The 21962-nt window shown below is 37.7% G+C and overlaps 3 long non-coding RNA genes across 4 annotated transcripts; 1 reads left to right on the plus strand and 2 right to left on the minus strand.

Annotated features, from left to right (window-relative positions):
- Positions 1-2433: 2433 nt before the first annotated feature.
- LOC143883761 (uncharacterized) lies at positions 2434-5914 on the minus strand. 2 transcript variants are annotated; one of them, XR_013252504.1, is made up of 3 exons: positions 5872-5914; positions 4849-4914; positions 2434-2669 (listed from the first exon to the last, which is right to left on the minus strand). It is a non-coding gene; the product is annotated as an uncharacterized LOC143883761 (long non-coding RNA). The 2 variants fall into 2 exon arrangements; XR_013252503.1 differs by lacking the exon at positions 5872-5914 and adding an exon at positions 5600-5860.
- A 515-nt stretch (positions 5915-6429) lies between these two features.
- Positions 6430-7265, minus strand: LOC143883760 (uncharacterized). Its single transcript, XR_013252502.1, has 3 exons — positions 7146-7265; positions 6815-7039; positions 6430-6709 (listed from the first exon to the last, which is right to left on the minus strand). It is a non-coding gene; the product is annotated as an uncharacterized LOC143883760 (long non-coding RNA).
- Positions 7266-14338: 7073 nt separating this feature from the next.
- Positions 14339-18982, plus strand: LOC143883763 (uncharacterized). The gene is made up of 3 exons (XR_013252505.1): positions 14339-14385; positions 18318-18418; positions 18676-18982. It is a non-coding gene; the product is annotated as an uncharacterized LOC143883763 (long non-coding RNA).
- Positions 18983-21962: the final 2980 nt, after the last annotated feature.

Here is a 21962-nt window from a genome sequence, read left to right on the forward strand (position 1 = left end):
AGAAAGCTCCTTAATTTTCCTAGACAACTAAAATGGTGGGCCCCTTCAATCTCCACCGTAGATGTGATTAGTGGATCAACACAAAATACTTAGAAAAAATTAGAGTGGGGACCACCTAGTTGGACAATCTAAGCCGTTCATTAGTTAGATAGGTTCTAGCCAAACATCTTATGAAGAGGATGATCCTAACACTATTATTTGTGGTGGCCCCTTCAATCACCACCGTGGATGTTCTATTAATCCTTTGAGTTGTGGTGGTCCCAATCAATCTCAACCGTAGAAGGTGGTTTTTTGTGCAATGACTTAATTGCCTGTTAATGATGGTGGTGGCACTTCTTGAATGCTTACCAATCCTTTTCCACTGATTGATGTGTGAATACGATTGGATGGAAAAAAAAATTAGCATGATAATTCTATTCCTTCTTCGTTCTATATAATTAATTTTTTTTCGATAATACATGTGTAAGAGTCAATCCATGTTCTTTGACAGGAAAGAGATAGTAGGAAACGATTAAAGTGATTACCAGCCACATCCAATACATTTTGGGGGAGAATTTATCAGCATCCTGAAAGAAGAAAACCCAAAAGAGGGGATATAAAAATACAGAAACATGAAAAGATTAAAAGCCACCATCGCCATTGTGTTTTTTACCCTCTTCTTGAGATCTCACGATATTGTAAGAAATAATCCAATATTAGTGATAATAGGAGGATGCCACGTAGGATCAAAAGCAGGATGGTGGGACTGTCCACGTGTGCATGAACAGTGAAACCCCCATCCAGCTATATTATAATAGATAACTAGGGTGCAATGCACGCTTGTAAGGAATAGTTGGGTGCGCAATTTGTTTGGGTGCACGCCTAGAAAGAGGAAAACTTTAAATAAGTGGTTAATAAGCGGATTACATTTGATTCAACTTTAAATAAATATCCATCCCACCCTATTTCAATGAGGAAATTGGAAGGACGTTGCGGATTTTAGAAATGTTGAGATTAGGAAAGTTATTAAGTTACTTTCAGGAAAGCTTTAGGATTTAGGAATTTTGAGAGGATAGTTTTGGAAATAAATTCTCTAAGTATCCGTAACGTACGTTTTTGTTTTTCTGAATACCGAAAAAAATAGCCATGTCAAGTACGTATTTTTCGCCCTTTTTATAAGGAGTTTTATTTGGCCCTTTTTTAGGGGGGAAGTCAAATATTTAGTGAGATTACGATGGGCCCACTTTATTATGTAGAGGTTTTTAAGGTTTATTTGGTCCTTTTTTTTTTTGGGAAAAGTCGAATATTTAGTGATATTTCTATAGACAACAGAGCTTTTATCAGGTAGAGGTTTTTAAGGAGTTTTATTTGGCCCTTTATTTTGGGGGAAAGTCAAATATTAGTAGTTTTATTTGGGCCTTTTTTGGGGGAAAGTCAAATATTTAGTGAGATTACGATGGGCCCACTTTATTAGGAAGAGGTTGGGCCCACTTTATTAGGAAGAGGTTTTTAAGGAGTTTTTTTTTTCCGTCACTACAAGAAAAATGAGTTTCAGCGACGGTCATGACCGTCGGTGTATATACCGATGAATGTCGGTGTAACTTACACCGACACTTGTAGTGAACGTCACTGATGCTACCGTGCCTAAATGTATATACCGACGTTTATTTAAAAACGTCGGTGATACTATTTATACCGGCGTTTATGAACGTCGTTATAAATCAAAATCAAACGTTGCTGTTAAGGTAATCGCCGACGGTTTAAGAAACCGTCGTGTATATAAATTACACCGACGGTTGTGACCGTCGCTAATTCCCAAGTGGTCTTTGGATACGTATATTTACTGTCGTTTTTGGAGCGTTGGTAAATACACCGAAGGTTAAGGACCATTGGTGAAAATGTATGGCCGTAGTTTACTTGTGAGAATCACCGACGGTCCTGACCGTCGGTAAATATAGACATTTTTTTTTTTTTAAATTCCCTTTATCAGAATATTGGGATACAGCCTGCAATATGGCATTCAAACAACCTCACACTACAAGGACATTACAAAAAACATTTCAACCAAAGTGGAGTGAACTTGAGCAAACTAGACTGTTGAGAGAGCAAACTAAAGAAAGAAATTACAGACCCTTACAACAAATAAGTCAGGTTCATCTGAAAGTTTCAAACTGCTGACCATGAGCTCAAACCAAAACCAAGGTAAATGGAGAATCAAGTCAATAGCATGAGTAGGATGAAGTTCGCTTGCTTCCTGAGATCCATAATTCTGTGATTTAATTCCCAACCTTCTTTCTTTGACCCCCTATGTTACCCACACTACCCAAGAATCGAACCCTATCATAGTTAATAGGCTTTCTCACAAATCCATAACACCTGGTTCTAAAAGCTGTTGAGGCATGCATAAGATTTGTATAAATTTCACATTATCCTTGCATTTATTATAGATCTCCATTTACCAAGACCATTCTTTTAATAGATCGTTGAAACTTCAATGCAGAATATGGGCTATGAATGTAGACCAAAAAAATATGGAGTTGTCCATTTGGGACATCTGTCAGCTTGTACACAATTTATAACATTATTGATACTCACTTAAATGGCGTTAGATGGCCCCACTCTTCAATCTACCTGTGATTTCTTATCTTCCTCACAAAGATCAATTTTCAAGAACATTGAACACTGGCTGTCTGCAACAAGAACATTAATCAATGGGTTATATTTAACACTTTCCCACTCTTAAGACAGTAAAGAAGCCTTAATACTGGTTACTTGTTTTGTAAAATCTGATCAAAATTGACTTGATCAAGCCAACTAGTCCAGTCTATTTAGTTCGTTTTGTTTCGTGTCTAAGTTTCTAGTTCATCGAAGTTCTATTAGAGCTTAGTTTTTAACTAGGAAGAAGGGATTACTATCATGATTGTGTGTTGACGATATCATTATCATAAGGGGTAATTCTGCTGTTATATGTTATAATACTTGAAAGGCCATTTGAGAAGGGCCTTCAATATTGATGATCTTAATCCACTGAGATATTTTCTTGGAATTGAGGTTGATCCTATACAAATGTATCTTGATTTCTTAGTGAAAGTATACCATTGATCTTCTTCATTGAGGTATGTATGTATTTCTTGGTCATATCGTGATTTTTCATTCCAGTTGTATTTCGTAAAATAGTCAATAAGCAAAGCATAATAATGGATGCTACTTGGTTGATGGCAGTGCCCCAAGCATCAAAATGCAAAAATTCAAAATTAGTAGCTGTCTACTATCTAACTGTGGAAGGAAGAATGCAATGTTTTCCTATCTGATATATCTTACGAATAGAGTTGTGAGTTGTGACATTTGAATTTTGCAATCTAAGGATAACAGCAGGCTGAACTAGAAGGTCCAGAGATTTACGATTAGGGTGATTGTGTTGTCGTGTCCAATATTGACATGCCAATGAAGCAAAAAGCTAGATGCAAACAATGTTTGAGCAGTTATAATATAAATTGAACAAAATTCAGATGGAAAAATCTTCCAACTTTATACCCCTCCACCGTCTGTCTGCCTGACAATTGACAAATAGTCTTGCATGTCTCCAAATGAAGAAATGGGACATGACAGTTATGCTCAACAAGTTAACCTGAAATAATAAGGGCGTGTTCACTTGGGAACATACCAAATTTCAGGAAAATGTAAAGGAAATGTGGAAGAAGGTAATTTCAAGATATGAGTGTGGATCCCAGATCCGGGTGTCTACAATGAGATACATTGTCAGCAATAAGTACATACGTAGGAGAAGAAAGTGAAGAAAGAGAAGAAACATAGGGGTCACCTGTTACTTTATGTTACTCGCTAGAATCAAATCATCGAGTGGCACTTCATATAGTGAAATGGTATTCAATCTGATCAAGAGACTCATGAAAGAACTGGCCATGAGTAATGTTCCATGGACTGGATGCCATTGGGTCAGTTGGAGAGACATTGAATGAAGCAAACTTGAAGTAACTCGAGTAGGTAGTCTTGGTGTAAACTCAAAGGAGGTACAATGCACCAGAAACCATATACTTTAAACAGGTAAGCTTCAAAAATCTGGCAAAAAAGAAATTTGAGAAGTTAAGGGTTGATGGTGTAGGCACTGAGGTAGATCCCAAGTGTCTTCAAGAAATGAGATCCATCTCTGTTTCAAAGTCAATAAAGAAGTCCTTGTGTAGGACTATACAGGAACCTGTTGGCTCTGATTTTTCCTCGGGTGCCACTCTTCGTATGGGGCTCTGATTTTCATTAAAATGATTCAATAAAATCAGCTACAAGAGCATTAAGTATCTAATAGAAAAGCAAGGAAATGGATTACTACTGTAGGAAATGGACGACAGTTGAATTAGAAAATTACTACTGTCGTTACATTGAGCATTAAGTATCGAATAGAAAAGCAAGGAAATGGACGACAGTTGAATCAGAGAATCAGAAACAAAAAATGCATGTCCCTTATGTTCTTATCCATCAAAATGGCTAATTTGCGATAGTAATATCTAGTGCATAAGGCAAGGCAAGGGTGTTATAGTCTTCTTACCAGTTATTAACTAAGGTTGTGTTCTTTTAGTAGAGAATTTAGTAGAGAATTCTAAGCCCTGCTTGTTTTGGATTTTGAGAACAGATTGTGAGTCCAAAACTGATTATTGGACTAATTTTGAGACCAATAATCAGTTTTGGACTTAGTAATCAATTCTCAAAATCCAAAGCAACAGGGGCTTACAAGAAACAAACTTAAATCCAATAAAGCATCAGCAGCTAGTAAGAGAGGAGACAAAATAATAGATAGATGAGAGATTTTATATGTGAAATGAGAGATATGAGATGAGAGACTACAGGTTTGAGGCATACCGCTGATGCCGTTAAGAGAGGAGACAAAATCAATCACCCTTGTAAGCCCTCTCTCTTCTGAACAATCTGCAAGGGGCAAAAAAAGAAACTAAAATAAAATAGGGAGGAAGAAGATCAACCTATAGGGAGAAAAATGGTGAGAGACAAAATCAATCAGCTTGAACAAAGTTTGTATGACATATGAGGCTCAAAAGAATCAATGAGCAGGCTGAAAAGAATCAATGAGCAGGCTCAAAAAATCCATCCAAAGTAGAATATTCAGTAAAAGGAAATTGGAAAAATGATCCTTGTGCATTTAAAAACAAAACAAGAATATTTTCTGAGTCCATTGCCTACAATTTTGCCTAAAGCTACTACACATCTACTCGTATGGAACTTGAACAGAAATTTGAGCTCTAATCATAATAAAAGTCTAACATTCACAAATACTAAAAAAATTTGGTCCCTATCCCTTGCTCAATGTCCTAATAAAAAAACAAGGATTTGAATAGGATTTCTTTAAGAGATGATAATAGCTACTAAAACATGAGTTTTTATATGATGAAGAGCCGTATAAAGCAGTATTGGAGATCTAATCCTTCATATTTGATCCAACAGCAGCTCACTTTTTGCCTCAAAAAGTGAGCTGCCGTTGGATCAAAATATCAAGGATGGGATCTCCAACGTACTCCAATACTGCTTTATACGGCTCTTCATCATATAAAAACTCAATCCTAAAACATAAATATGTGAAAGAAAAAAGCCTCCTCACCTGATCGAAGTCTTTATTGATTGTTCTAAGGTAGTGATCACAAGGGCTCCTCAGTAATGGACATGCGAAGCCATTCAATGCTGATTTTATGAATATGTGGGCACCACCCACCACCAGATTATGCATATCATAAATGTAGATGTACAATTAGATAGCATCTTGAATACAATTATAGATGAACAATTACTGAAGAGACAAAAGATCATATCAATAGTGTTGCCACATCCTAATAAATAGAAGGAAAGAGGCAACAAATAACAAAAAGAACTCACGATTTCCATTATGTAGATCCAAAGGATCACTTTTCTCTTGATCCAAGGCTCTCCCATGACCTCTAGTACCCTGTGCAAAGCAAAACCCAAATCAAATAAACCATAGAAGCATAGAAGGAAAGAGGCAACAAAAAAAAAAAAAAAAAAAACTCACGATTTCCATTATGTGGATCTAAAGGATCATTTTTCTCTTGATCCAATGCCCTCCCAAGACTTGTAGTATCCTGTACAAAACGTAAAGGGATCTAAAGGATCATTTTTCTCTTTATCCAAACCATCCTGTTTCCACACCGCTGAAATTGATGAAGTTAACACAAGATTCTTGACCGATCGCTTGGCTTTTAGGAAGTAACTTTCAATTCAGCATGCAAGGTCTTACACGTATATGCTGACTCAAGTAATACGTTTTCATTAAGAATTCCAACTAAATATACACACGCAAGAAATGGTTGGGGATGGATTAAAATCTCCAAATGTAAGTATAATAAAACAATATAGCATTTCTTTCTAGTCATCAAAGATCCATGTTTCATTTCTGAACCAAACAGGAAATACAAGTTTATGTACAGGCTCAAAAGCATATCTTCCCAAACGAATAGAAATGTATAATTTTACAAAAAATAGACAGAGTGTTTAATGAAAAGGATCACCATCACCATCACCACCTCCCCCACCATCAGCATTACCATCACCATCCCCATCACCAAACATATACAAAAACCAAAAAGGTTCTACGACAATAAGATGAGGAAGTGTAATACAATGGATCAAAAAAACTAATTAAGAGCAAGGGAAGCCACAAACATAAGGCGGCTCAAAGAATCCATCCCGGTCTTACCTGAAAACAAATGAAACGCAAAAGTATTGACAAAAATTAGTATACTTGTCAATAAAAATATCATCAACCACCAATAAATTCATGCCTTATATATCATTTACTTACTAGGTGGGATGGCCAAGCGATTGGTGCTCCTACCGCGTCTCCCATACATGTGAAGAATTCAGACGGTCTTACTAGAGCCTCGTCCGGAAGCACTGCGACTGATATCTGGACCTCGGTGAAATACTCCCCTAATGGCTCATCATCAACTACATGTAATGGATCGACGCTCATACGAACGCCACGTGCAACTCTGACCCCCGCACGTCGAATGCTCATTAATGTAACCTTAGAAAAAGCCAAATAATCAGAAAAAAAATCATATATTATTTAATGAGGACAGTTTTTGCCATATGATATAGATTAAAAGTCACTAAATTTATTCCGGTCTTACCAGAATCTCATCTCCCTGGCTGCTAGTGGGGGGTACATGCTGGTGCAAAGGAGTAAGATCGTCAGATGCCTACGAAAAAAAACAACATAGATATGTGAAGGAACGATTGAACAAGTAGATGAGAAAGTAGTGTTGCTATCTGTCGCTCCATTTCAGACTGCCTCGCACTCATACGCGTCACCTCATCGTTCAGTTGTTCATTGGCCCGCTCAAGTGATGCAGCCTTCTCCTGCCACATCCCACCACCTGATGGCGAGCCAAACAACCTAGACGGCGTAGGGCCAGGTCCCAGCATGCGCACCCTGCCTCGTTTCTCTGCGCCAAAGACCCGCCCTAAGTCATCATCTGAGGCAATTGAGGACCTAGACTCGGGATGCTGAGTCTGGATGTCCTTTATTTGTGCCTGCAATAAAGAGAAGGTGAAATAATCAAGTTTTATATAAATTGTAATATCAAGAGTAATATAGTAGATTAACTACGAATGTTACAAAACTTACTATAATAGCTTCACAGGTATCATCATAAGGCGTTTTGTCTTTCTTTTGGTGGGTACGTATGAAGATATCTCCACGGCTTTGAGACCTATCATTCTTGACGGTCTGTCCTCATAGAAAAATATCATTGTTTGTAAGTATCGAAGAGCTGACAAGTAAATCAATTAAAGTCATTATTGAAATTACCTCCTCTTTCCAATACACTGCGTTGCTTTTTGTCCCACCGGTGTGTTTTATCATTTGTAAGGCGCGGTTCGCTTTGTTTTGAATGCAATGGTCCTAAATCATGACATCCAAAAAATATTCAATTTCATTCTTTTGTACGTAGAAGAACCCAAAATTTATTTAACATTCAATCTTACCTTCGATGCTCGTGTACTCCAGTGGTCACACAGAAATCGGTAGTGCGACTCAGTAATTCTATCTAGTGGCGGCGGAAGATCCTCGTCAAAATATTTTGTCTTCAGGGTACACCTCCATTCCCGCCACTTCCTTCCAATGTTTGCAATAACCCAACCCTTATGGCTATCACCAAAAGCCCATTTTTCCTACATTACATGTAAAAAAAAGACCGGAATATAATATAATTGGCAATTTGATGATGAAGAAACAAAGACAAATGTCTGTCATTTCAATATACCATAACAATATCCCATGCGTCATCTTTATTTTGCTTCGGCATCTTCCTCCAGTCAAGATAAGTAAGCGGCAATTTATCACCCATTCTCGCTACAGACCCGAGGAAATTCGCCAATTTGCAAGCTTTTGGACACTCGGGCTGCCCAAGCTCATTAAATTTCACAATTTTTTTCTCTTTAGAACCCCATGTATCTTTGCAATGTGTGGCCCCTCGAGTCCTCTTCAATGAGGAGGGGATGAAATGGGAAGACATATGGAGATCCTGTGAAGGTGGGATAAGCTCGTGTGCATCTAAATGTGGGCTCGTCTCCTGTATCTCTGAATGTGTGATCGGCTCTTGCCACTCTGAAGGTGGGAGTGTCTCATCTTCCATGTAAGATGGGAGCGTCTCAACTGCCATGCAAGGTGTGTGAGGCTCCATCCTCTGGGCGGGGGGGTGTATATGTCTCCTCATAGAGGGTGGCTGTGAGTCATGGGAGGTGGGGATATTCTTCCTCTTTGCCATGACTGAATGATAAAGATATGACCTGTAATATAAAAAAGGGAGATCTACATCAGTGTTTAATAAAACCTTGCCAGCACAGAACCTTGCCACGCTGATGTAACAAGTAAACAATCAAATACTTGTCTTTGACCTGCAACTAGTTGATGTAAATTCCATCCTAGAAGCAACCAAGGGCAAATACAGATGAAACTTTCAACGCGTCATACCAGACAGTTGCCACCTTTCAATTATAAATAGGAAATGGAAAAAAAATGAAATAGACACTGCAAATAATGGTAAAAAAAACAAACAACTCATATTCAACAAACCAGAAACCTAAAAAAAACAATGAAAACAAGCTTGGAGACCGTTGCAGATTAAAAACCCATCAGCCAAGTTTACAAAAATCCTTAAAAGTGGAAACCCCAAAATTAAAAGCAAATTACTGAAACTAAATAATGCACATTCAAGCATCCAAGAAATACAGAGCCTGAATTCAATAACCTAAACACCTACAAATCCAAAATTCAAAACACATAACCAATAACCAAGAACCCAAATTAAATAATCAAACAAGTAATAGCAGAACAACTTTTACAGAAGACATTCAACATATACTTCCACATTCCATTAAAATAAGTCCACTCACAGGAAAAAAAAGATTAAGGTAAAGGTTTGGATTCGCTACCCACGAAAACCCTAGGTCCGATACATACATAGTCCACGAAAACCCCAAAATAAAATCTCATGAAAACCCAAAAATACATAATCATATTACCATGAAAAAACCCCCAAAAATCCATGAAAAAAGCCCCAAATATCAAACTGAATCCTCCATGAAATTAATCTATTTATAAAGAAGCGTGTGTGTGTGTGTGTGAGAGAGAGAGAGAGAGAGAGAGAGAGAGAGAGGGTACCGTTTTTACGTAGAGACCTCCAAAACCCTCCCAAAAAACGAGATCTAAGAGATGATGGAGGCTGACACAATGGAGCTCCTCCTTGACGAATCCTCTCTGTTTTTGTTCTTCAAAACGACCATTAATCGAAACCCAAACCCATTCTTCTTCTTCCTCTTCAGAAAAGAAAACCTACCTTGAAACCAGTGGCGACGGCGGCTGAGTTTCTCGGCGGCGACGGCAAGAGAAAGGAAGAAGGAAACCCTAGCTTTTGTTCGCGCCGGAGAGAAGAGAGCGAAATAAGGTTTTCCCGCGCGCGAGGGTTTCCTTATCTTTGGGCGCGAGTGGTTAGTCGTGCGGAAAATCCTTCACCGTCGCTTCTTTGGTGAACGTCGGTGTATGCACTATTATTAGGGACGTTCAACATGACGAACGTCGGTGAAACTCATTTTTCTTGTAGTGCGTTAATGTCGAATTGCCACGTAGGATAATTGCGGGATGGGGGAGCTAGCTGTCCACGTGGGCGTGAACAGTGAAATCCCCATCTAGCTATACTAGTGGGACCAACCGTGCGATGCACGGGGCGTTATAGAAAAATAAATATGATTAAAAAATTGAAAAGACAATATAATTGCTTAATTCTTAAACATTAGATAATATTATAAATATTTAGAAATGTTTGAAGATTTGAAAGTTATTTTAGATTGAATAAATGTAAAATAAGGAGTGTTATCATCAAAATAAAATTAATGGCCGTGTTTGTTTTGTATTTTGAGAACTGAATGTGGGTCCAAGAGTGATTATTGGAGTAAAAATTGAACGATATTTATGTCCATCAAACAGTTTTGGACTCATAATCGATTCTCCAAAACATACATGACCTTGTATATCTTCTAGGCAAATAAATGTGTAAACAAACATGCAACAGAGATCCAAAAGAAATTTAAAATTGTAAGAGTAGAATAAATAGGATGAAGAGTAGAATATGAACAGACACTCCAAGTCCAGTAAGAGGGATCTGCATTTTGTTATATATATTTGCTATAACATTACCATTACTTACAAAATTAAAAACATTAGCCTTTGTTATATAGCCTATGGAAAGGAAATATAATCCAAAAAAATTAGCATGAGTTCTTGATAATGTCTTGAACATTAGCATTTTCTCTGTGTTGTAGATAAAAAAAAAAATAGCTTGATCCTTGTACATGTTCAACTTTGTTTTTTCAATAGATAGAAGTAGGATTAAAGAAGACATCCATCATATAAGGAATTAAGGATCAGCATGATGAACGTTAGACAAAGCATGCACAATGGTTCACAGAAAATCATTAATCCAAGGCACAAATATCAATCTAATATTCAATAAATAAAATTGAAGATAAATGAATAAACTATGGTTAAAACATAAATTACATAAAATTAATAACTACCGAGGAACCCATGTACGTTCGGCACATTATATTAAGAAAAAAATCATGTAAAATATTAGAGACTTGTATTTATGATCATTCAGATTTATAGAGATCACATCTACTTTTTAGAAAACATATATCATACTGGTCAAACCAAACGGAAAAATATGATTGGTTCCAATCTATAGAGTTTCCTATAATGTGCTATTTACATTTAACATTTACAAATTGGATGGTTAGGTTCAGAGAAAAGTTTTGGGGCGAGGCATATCTTAATCGGGGCCTATCAAGTGAAATGGTTTGGATCATCCAATAGGGTGTGCCAAATAGCATTGATGCAATATTTGGCTCTCCTTTTCGGTTTTCAGTTTTTTTTATAATTTTAAAGATTTTTTTTATTCTATGGTGCTCTCCTTTTGTGTAATATCTGTTTCCCCCCTGGTTTGGTTGGAATTTTTGGTAGTTAGTCGCATTTGTACTTGGAATTTGGTAATCATTTGGCTTACTCTCTGTTTCAGCGAAGAAATTTTGCTTATATGCGTTTCCTAGGGTAAATGATTAATTTTAAATGCAATTCACCTTCATTTTGGGGGCTGATATGGTTTCCTAGAGTAACTGATTGAGGAGTGATTGAGGGGAGACTGGCACAAGATATTATTATTTTTTAAATATTACTTGCTCACCAGTCACACTTGGGTAGGCTATATAATACAAGTTGAGCTTTTCTTTACCGTTGGCATAACATTTTTTATTGTCCATGATCATTTTATTTGATTGGATGGTGATAAAATCCTATTGTGCAATTTTTAATCTTAATTTTGCTTATTCGGAGGTGAATTGCAGCTTAGGAGGATAGATCTGTTTTGCGGAGATAGTGTAGGCTTCGTGGACAAATAATTGTAAGTTGAATGCGGTTCTTTTCTGTGCATGGGTTCACTTTCAATCTATATGATTTCCTATTTTATGGACTACTGAGATTAGATATCGCGTACTTCCATCTTTTTTAATGATTACACCTGATTTTGGATTTGTCTGTATTGTTTTCTATATACTACTATCATTTTTCGTCAAAAATTTACTAGCTTTATCCTTTGTACCAATATTTGTTTTACCTATTGGACTGATAACTGATTTACCTCTCAATGACTGGGCAGACTGGTTGTGATTTAGAACCAATTGTTTCAATTTAAGTAAGCTTTGTGTCTATTAAATATTTATATTTGCAAGGATTTTGGAAAGCCTTCCTTTGGCTATTGGATTGATTTTCCTTTCAATGGCAGTGTAGTTTGGTTAGATTTTGGATGCAATTGTTTCAACTTGGGTAAGCACCAACTATTAGATTCTTATATTTGCTTGCATTTTGAGAAATCTTGCTTTGTGAATTGGACTGTGTTGATCCATCTTTAGCGGCCAAATATCAGCCAAAAACTTGGACTGTCAATTGCTTTCTTTATATTAGAGGAGAAAAATATCTGTCTTATGTTCTTCCCCAACTTTAAAGGCCAAGTTGGGAATTAATCTTTGGGCTTAGGTTTGATTCTAAATACCTTCCAAAAAAACTACAAGTGCCAATGAAGTAAATTGTGATGAAGTTGGACATCTTCAGCTCCCACGATATACTAATTTCTAGATCTACATGGTGAAGGCTTTTTTGAACTTAATTTTTATTCGTAAGTAACTTCCAATGCAGAAAAGCTCCTACTATGTCTAGTGAAATAATAACTTCTACAGACTGGCACAACAAATATTGGTGTATGCTGTTAAGAATGAGTTGAAGATGCAACATTAGCTTGGATTGATGGTCAAGTCATCACACATAAAAATAAAAACATAAATTGAGTTGACATGTCACTCATTTCAAATGTTTAATTTTGACACTTTGCTCGTTGCTCCAATTCTTCCCATCTGTCCATTGTCTCTAAAAAATCTATATTTTCTTCAAATTACTCAAATACTTCGAATACAAGTTGAATCCATTATTTTATATATTTGAACCAATGAGTAATTTGCATTGTTCACTTTGTACATCTTCATATTGCTATGGCAATTCAAGCCATTATTCTGCTACTTGCAGGATGCACAATGCTTCATACTGGCAATAACAATACTAAGTAATTTCACATCACATCTGAATCGTTCTTAAAATTTGCAATTTCCGGAAAACTGTATATGAAAGACTGATGTATTCGAATTCTTGCTCACAGTAAATAATTGAATCAATAATTACTCATATTTTGATTTTCGGGCTGCTGTATTGAAATTTCTATTCGTAGTGCTTAATTGAATATGGGATTATATATTTTTTGATTATGAATGAGGATATGTGAATAATATGACATGCCCCATTCTCTCTCTCTCTCTCTCTCTCTCTCTCTCTCTCTCTCTCTCTCCATATATGCTTTCTTCATTAGTACTTGAGCTTTGCAAGATAGGGTTGTTGCAAGTTTTTACATGAGGTATATGATTCTTTTTCTCTTATTTTCTTTTCCAACTTTTCTTTTCAGTTTTTTTGGGTCTATATGTATTCTTTGTCGCCCCATGCATCACACGGGTTTCTTACTAATCCTATATATAAAGCTGAATCCTACAAGCTGTGGTGGTGCCACGTGTCAGCCCCTCCTATACACGCTCCTCTATAGACGGAATTGAAATTTTAAGAAGCCTCTTGATCACGTTTTGCCAAATCTCTCAAACGTGGAGATGTTACCCTTTTATTTGTATCCCTGATTTATTTCCACACGTTTTCTCCTACTCCACTAAATTCCTTTTAATTTATATCCCTAATTTACTTCCATAAATATAGCCCAGATTTATTTCCATACGTATCCTATATATCATATTATATTATAAGGAGGAAGGACGGTTTACTATTCACATCTGATGTGGCAGAGCCCCTTCCTCCCTCAGATCTACGTGCCAATTAAATTTCAACATGGCATTTACAATTTAGAAAAATAAAACAAAACATTCTAAAGGTGACATTTAAACCATTCCGTTTCCATGCCGCCGTTTCATTTCCATAGTACAAAAATTCTCCTTTTTTAGTAATTGTAATCGATTCTTTCTCTTCCCAAATATAACCTTTCTTGACACTATAAATACTCCCTAATTTTGCATTTAGTAGAGCCGTTTATGTATTTAAATTGAGTTAAACCTGCAGTTATTATGGAAAAGGCAAATGCTTGACATCATCCCTTCATTCATTACCATATACATCAAACCACTCTCTCCAAAGAAAAGAGCCCTCTCTCCTCTGTATGGTTCTCATCCGCGTCCTCTCCCACTCATGAGCTCTCAAAACCGGTAACAACAGTGAGTAGTTGATAGCACATCGACACAAGAGGGAAATGAAGCACGTAAGTCAGCAGAAACAGGGGCAACCAGTGAGAGAAAGGAGGATTACGAATAAACCCAAGTGGTTGAAGGATTACATGCGTAATTAAGATTAGTCTAGTCTTAGTTAGTTAATTTTCCATCTTTTGTCTTTACATATGAAAAGAGAAGGATTGTAGTTGTTATAAGAAATCGCCAGCTGTACTTAAACGATTTGTGACAGCCCTTTTAAAGGTGGGATCACAGCCAATGAGGGCAGATAATGAAAAACAATATTCTTTCTTTGACTTCTTCTTCTTCCTTTTTCTTTCCTCTCTTCTCTCCATTTCTCTTTTCCGATACTCTGTTTTGGGTGTGAGCTTCAGATCTCTAAACGAAGTTCATATCATTGGTGCTTTCATTGAACCTTCGAACCTTCGTTTGCATCAATGGCCGACAATACGCGGTATCAAGCGAAGATCGACGAGCAATTCCAACAATACCAACAACAAATCAATGAGTTCCGACTCCTCCAATCGCAACAACATGGCGAACTGGTTGCTATGCTCAAACAACTTCAGCTCCAATCACCGGCAACCCTGCTTCATCGTCCAACCAGTGAGGAGACTTCTTCAGGTAACTCATCGGAGGAAACCGTTCCAAATCAGACAAACTTTACCAAATTTATTCGGATGGATGTTCCGAAATTTGACGGCACGGATCCCGTTGGGTGGATTTTCAAAATCACACAGTTTTTTTACTATTACGGGACACCAGAGGATCAGCGTGTGGCCATCACTTCCTTTCATCTGGAAGGACCGGCCCTTGCTTGGTTTCAATGGGCGCGCTCTAACAACCTCATTCATTCATGGAAGGGCTTCTTGGATGCAATTCGTCTCCGTTTTGTACCATCTCTATACAAAGACCCTAAAGGAGCCTTGGCGCAGATTCATCAAAAAACCTCTGTTGAAGAATATCAGAGCCGTTTTGAAGATCTTTATAACACGGTTAGTGGTCTCCCTGAATCATTTCTTGTGAGTTTCTTTATTTCCGGTTTGAAACCCGAGTTGAGAAGAGAACTCCAAGTCTTACAACCTACCTCTTTGTTACAAACGATTTCCTTCGCTCGAATTTACGAACAAAAGTATGCTGACCTACGGAAATCATGGAAACCTGGGTGGATCAATCTAGTTGGGGGCCAAGGTCCCTTACCTTCACCACCTATTCCCTCTGTTAAACCTCTCGCCCTTCCCGCACCACCCTTGAGACAACTACCCCAAGGCAGTTATCAAAGGAGGACATGAAACAGAAACGAGAGAAAGGATTATGCTATTTTTGTGATGACGGTACACTCCGGGTCATGATTGTCGATTGAGATTATACCATTTGTATATGCTAGAGGAGGACCCTACGGATGACCAGTTAGTCTCTACGGATGCGCTTGCCAACGACAACTCAGCCGAAATTTGTTTTCATGCTATGGTTGGACAGCTGAATCCTCGAACTATTCGAGTCATAGGCGTGAGTACTCATACCTCTCTCCACATTTTAATCGATAGTGGTTCCACACACAACTTCGTTAAGGCGAAGGTTGCTGAATCACTCCATTGGCCCATTATGCCCACAAAACCTTTCAAAGTTCTTATTGGCAATGGTGCTTCTCTTCTTTGCACAAACCTCTGTTCTAATGTCCATATTTCAATTCCGAACCATGACTTCTCATTACAACTTTTTGTATTACCCATTAAGGGGGCAGATATTGTATTAGGAGTTCAATGGTTAGAGGAGTTGGGACCAATCCTCGCAGACTATAAGCTTTCCGCCATGGACTTTACCTGGCCAGGAAAACCAGTGAAGATTGTGGGCGCATCGGAATTAACTCCATATCCTTTACAGGCCTCCCAGTTGAAATGTCTTTCCAAAACAGATTCCATAGCTACTTGTTTTCAATTAATTTGTATGGATCACCACACAAACCAACCATTTCTGATAGACAGTGGCAATAACTACATTCCGGCTGACTTACCGCTGCCAATTCCTAATGTTTTGCATCATTTCTCCAAACTATTTCAAGAACCAAAAGGATTGCCACCACATCGAGACAGCGACCATCAAATTCACTTACCACCTGGGTCGACTCCGGTGAACGTTCAACCTTATCGCTATCCTCATTTCCAGATGAATGAAATTGCAAAATTGGTTCAGGAAATGCTCAACAATGGGATCATTGTCCCCAGCCATAGCCCTTATTCTTCCCCTGTTCTTTTCGTAACAAAGAAGGACAATACATGGTGCTTTTGTGTGGGTTACAGGGCCCTAAATTCCATTACAATCAAGGATCCATTCCCCATTCCCCCCATTGATGAATTAATGGATGAGTTACATGGTGCTATGGTTTTTTCTAAATTGGATTTATGATCGGGGTACCATCAAATTCGTATGAAACGGGAAGATTGTGTCAAAACAGCCTTCAGAACTCATGAAGGTCACTACGAATTCTTAGTTATGCCTTTTGGGCTCACCAACGCCCCATCTACATTCCAGAGCATCATGCACCTGATTTTTAAACCCTTCTTACGGCGGTTTGTAATTGTCTTCTTCGATGACATATTAGTTTATAGTAGTTCTATGGAGGCTTATATCTCTCACCTTCACTATGTTTTGCAGTGTTTAACCTCTAACACATTGTTTGTCAAACTCAGTAAATGCAAATTCTGCCAACCTCAAATTGAATATCTGGGTCATTTGGTTTCGGGCGAGGGCGTTCAACCTGATCCCGATAAAATTCAGGCAATGCAAACTTGGCCAAATCCCACGAATTTGAAACAATTACGGGGTTTCCTAGGGCTTACTGGTTATTACAGGAGGTTCGTCCACCATTATGTTACTCTTGCTGCTCCTCTCACCAACCTTCTCAAGAAAGACGCATTCAGTTGGTTTTCGGAAGCTCAGTTTGTGCAAGCATGTCTTATCTGCCAACATACCAAATATTGCGCCACGCCTTCCCTGGGATTACTGGAACCCTTACCCATCCCTAACAACATCTGGGAAGATTTTGCTATGGATTTCATAACAGGTCTTCCGCCTTCTAATGGATACACAACCATTTTCGTTGTAATGGACCGCCTCTCAAAATGTGCTCACTTGGGCACCTTACCACCAGTTTCAATGCTGTCAAGGTAGCAAAACTCTTCACGGAGATGATAGTTAAACTTCATGGCATGTCAAAATCGATTGTCTACGTTCGGGACCATATTTTCATCAGCAAGTTTTGGTCAGAGCTATTTAAACTCAGACACAAAATGAACCAGTTTCTACCACCAAATGAACCGGTTTCTCCGGTTCTGATTCAGTGGAATGGATTGCTACCAGCAGATACCTCTTGGGAAAATGTTTCCGACTTCCAGAAGGAATATCCACACCTAAACCTTGAGGACAAGGTTCCATTTCAAGGGGTGGGCAATGATAGCACATAGACACAAGAGGGAAATGAAGCACGTGCACAGGAAGGGAAAGTGAATGAGGAAAGTCAGCAGAAACAGGGGCAACCAGTGAGAGAAAGAAGGATTACGAATAAACCCAAGTGGTTGAAGGATTACATGCGTAATTAAGATTAGTCCAGTCTTAGTTAGTTAATTTTCCATCTTTTGTCTTTACATATGAAAAGAGAAGGATTGTAGTTGTTATAAGAAATCGCCAGCTGTACTTAAACGATTTGTGACAGCCCTTTTAAAGGTGGGATCACAGCCAATGAGGGCAGATAATGAAAAACAATATTCTTTCTCTGACTTCTTCTTCTTCCTTTTTCTTTCCTCTCTTCTCTCCATTTCTCTTTTCCGATACTCTGTTTTGGGTGTGAGCTTCAGATCTCTAAACGAAGTTCATATCAGTAGTCTTCTTCTCCTATCAGCAATAAAAACCACTTCTCACAGAAATTGAATTCTCTTTCAGGAATGTTGTTCTTATGTTTATGATACGAAGTGGATTGGTGAGTGGTTTCTTTCTAGCTGAGAAATTCCTTCAGATATAACAGGTGAGAGTTGGGTTCTCTCTATTGATCTATACATATAAGAGCCCATGAAAAAAATGGCTTGGTGTTTGATTTTGTTTTGTTAATATTTTTATATGTGGACGTTTTTCCACCAATAATTCTTTTGGTTAACAGAATATCCACGGGAAGAGAATCTGATGGTTTATTTGAGTTGCAGATATGTGAATTGTAGGCAACTTTAAATTCCTCTATCTTTTTGTTACCTCTCTCAATTGACTAACCATTATTCTTTCTTGCAGGTTTCAACATTCCAATGTTGGAGAGCACTCCTTAGCAGTAGGGGTTCGACCCATATGCCATTTTCAGGTACATTATTTACATCATTGATCATATTTGGTTCGACCATTAGTGGGAATTTTCTAAAGCTTCATGATTTTCATTATTTACATCCAAAGCATCTCAATTGGTTCCACGTCACAAGTAGTTGAATGCCTTTGCCCAAAATCTGATGCGGTAGAGGAAGGTAACGATTTTCATGATTTGAAGACAAAGCTTCTCAATTGGTTTTATTGGGGCCATCTATTGATCAGAAAGGGGGAGCTGGATAGGTGTTTGCAAGAAGTGGATGCTTCTGCTCTTGGGCTACAAGGTATGCAAATTAGGGGGTGCAACTCGGGTCGGGTTGTCGATTGGGTTGAGGCCAACCCGAGGAACCCATTTTTCCAACCCAACCCGATTTCCAACCCGGCTGGACCCAACCCGACACAACCCGATTTGCAATCGGGTCAACCTGACCCAACCCGATTTTCAATTCATGCACATGTTTTTTGTGGGCCCCATTTTTTATTTATTTTTGTGCTCACATTCCTATACAGGCATCCACCATATAAAAACTCTTTGTAAATGAACAAAAGGATAAATTTATGTTGAAATCTAAGCACCTTTCTAGCTTCAATGGGAAATGAGTTCAGTTGAAATCGGGTTTTAAGCACATTTAAGTACATATCGGAATTGGAAATCGGGTTTCGGGTCGGGTCGGGTTGGGGGACCCAACCTGATTTCCAATTCAGGTTGATTTTTCCCAACCCAACCCAACCCAAATTTGCAGAAACGTTTGCCATGTGTCACCCCGTCGAATTTCAAAAGTCACTATCTTTCAAAAGTCACTATCTACGTGGGAATTTTAAAAGTCACTTTCATATCTATCTAAATGAAAAATTGCACCCGAATTGTTTACTCAGATTTCGTTTCCCACATGTACTAGAATCCCCTTCTTTAAAGACTTTTCCTAAAAAATAAAGATATTTTCATTAACTGACTTTTGCGGAAAGGAATTCTCAAGTTTTCATTGCAGGAATGAGGAAGACGAAGCCAAAGAGAGGTAAGTTTTTTTTTTTTTTTCCTTGATTTTGTTTGAGATGATGCCAACCTTTTTGGGTTTTACTTTTTTATTCAAGTTTTTCCTGAGATTTAGTGTTGGCTACAACCAATTTTTCAGTTTCTCCCCCTTATTTCATTAAGTTTCTTTCCTAGATTTAGTTTGGGTTTCTCATGTTTTTTTCCTAGATTACGTTAGTTTTTTTTTTCCTAGTTTTTTAAATTTTGTTTGGGTATGATTAATCATAGATTTCCATCTAGTGGTTTTTTTTTTTTTCAATTGGGGTTTTCTTTAGACCTGGCAAACGGGTAACCCGCACGGGTACGGGTAGCCTTTCATGAACCCAGAACCCACCCGGGCAGGTATGGGTATACCCGCGGGTAACCCAGCAAATTTAAAGAAGAAATTATATATATATATATATATATATATATATATATATATATATATATATATATATATATATACCAAAAGAAATTATATGATGAATGGATGTATGAACACATAAAGGTGGTACGATGGATGTACAAGCCTTGATATTTAATCCAACAGCAGCTTCTTAACAAGTCAGCTGTTGTTGGATCAAATATCAAGGATGGGATGATAAGTACATGTTTATACGCCCATTCTTCGTACAATTTTTCATTTACTTTTTAACAAGTGTTTGTTTTGGTACAACCAAAGATACCAGTCACATGGTCTGATTGCTTTGACTTGTTTTGTTGGCCCACCCACATAATCTATTTTTTACTGTTTAGTGTTTAGGCCTTAAGAATAAAAAGTTGAAAACAGAATGGCGGGTAACCTGCGGGCACCAACGCCCGACCCAAACCCACCCGCGGGTCACGGGTACGAGTTGGGTGCGGGTATTTTTTTTCGCGGGTAATAAAATTGGTACCTGTGTTATAAATGAGGAGACTAATATTAAAACTCACCTTTGGCCAATCTAGACGGTCACATTGTCATAGGCCCACCTTGGCCTGGAACCATCCAAAAGCACATAGAACCAATGACCCTAACCATCTAATTAAGACCGTACAAATGGATGATCAACAAAAGAAAAAGAAGCAAAGATCCATAATTAGTTGAAAAAAGTATATTTTTGGCTAGGCAATTTCGCAGAAACCCATTTCGCGGCTGGCTTTTGCATATGAGAAACTCTAATTACTGCAGATTGTAATTTCAAAAGTTGGTTGAAAGTCTAGCAAAACTATCCAAAATTCTGCAATTTCGAAATTAAGGAAACTATCCATATTCCATAATTTGAGGCCTATATATAGGACTCAAATCAATACAATTAGATATATAAGAAAATTCTGAACGTTGTATAAGAGAATCCAATGTATGAGAGCATTCCTTTGTCCTTCCAAGAGACAGTTCCTGCGTTCTTGTGGAGCAGAGTTAAATAAGCCCATATTTAGTTATATCTATAAGTGTGCGTTTGGCAACAATTCTAATTCTATTTCTTGATTTTGATATCAATTCTTGATTTTGTTTTTAATTCTGATTGTGATTTTAAAACACCGAATCACGTTTGGTAACTCACATAAAAAAAAATCAATTTGTAACAACTCCTATATCAAGATAGCAGATTTCAGCTGCCATCAACCATGAAAAGTGAAGGTAAAAAGGCTCACTTGCTGGATATTAATTAAAACCCTGACAAAGTTTTTAATCTATACTCAAAAGAAGTTTAACACAGAGGTCTCTAGAAGACTTTAATTATGAGAATGTAGAACAGGCCTTATCTCAAACACCTTGAGTGCATACATGAGAGAGCCAGTCACCACACGAACACAAGTTTCTCCTGCTTCTGACGGCCAGGTCGATTTGGCTGAGTCGGAGGAAACAGGCCTGATTCTTTATGGCTCTGTTCACTTCTTTTCCCCGGTGATATGGTAGAGGGAAAAGGAATCCAGGGAAACTGTCAAGGAAAAAGTTTCGTTTTCCTTGGAAAGCCTCTTTCCGATATATTTAATCAGAAACCAAATCTTCAGTAACAGGGAAAAAGTCAATTTTCATGTCATTTTCAGCTTTTAAATAAGAAATTCCACATCTGATAATATTTTTCCCTGGAAAAGAAGTGAACACAAAATTCTGTCTTGTCAAGGTCTTGTCAGGAAAAAAAAAAGGCTGTTTTCCAGGGAAAATAGCACCAGGGAAAAGAAGTTAACAGAGCCTATGAGAGAGAGAGAGAGAGAGAGAGAG

Source organism: Tasmannia lanceolata, unplaced genomic scaffold, assembly GCF_043159265.1.
Source record: "Tasmannia lanceolata isolate RefF3 unplaced genomic scaffold, GAP_Taslan_0.1 ptg000008l, whole genome shotgun sequence".
NCBI lineage: Eukaryota > Viridiplantae > Streptophyta > Magnoliopsida > Canellales > Winteraceae > Tasmannia > Tasmannia lanceolata.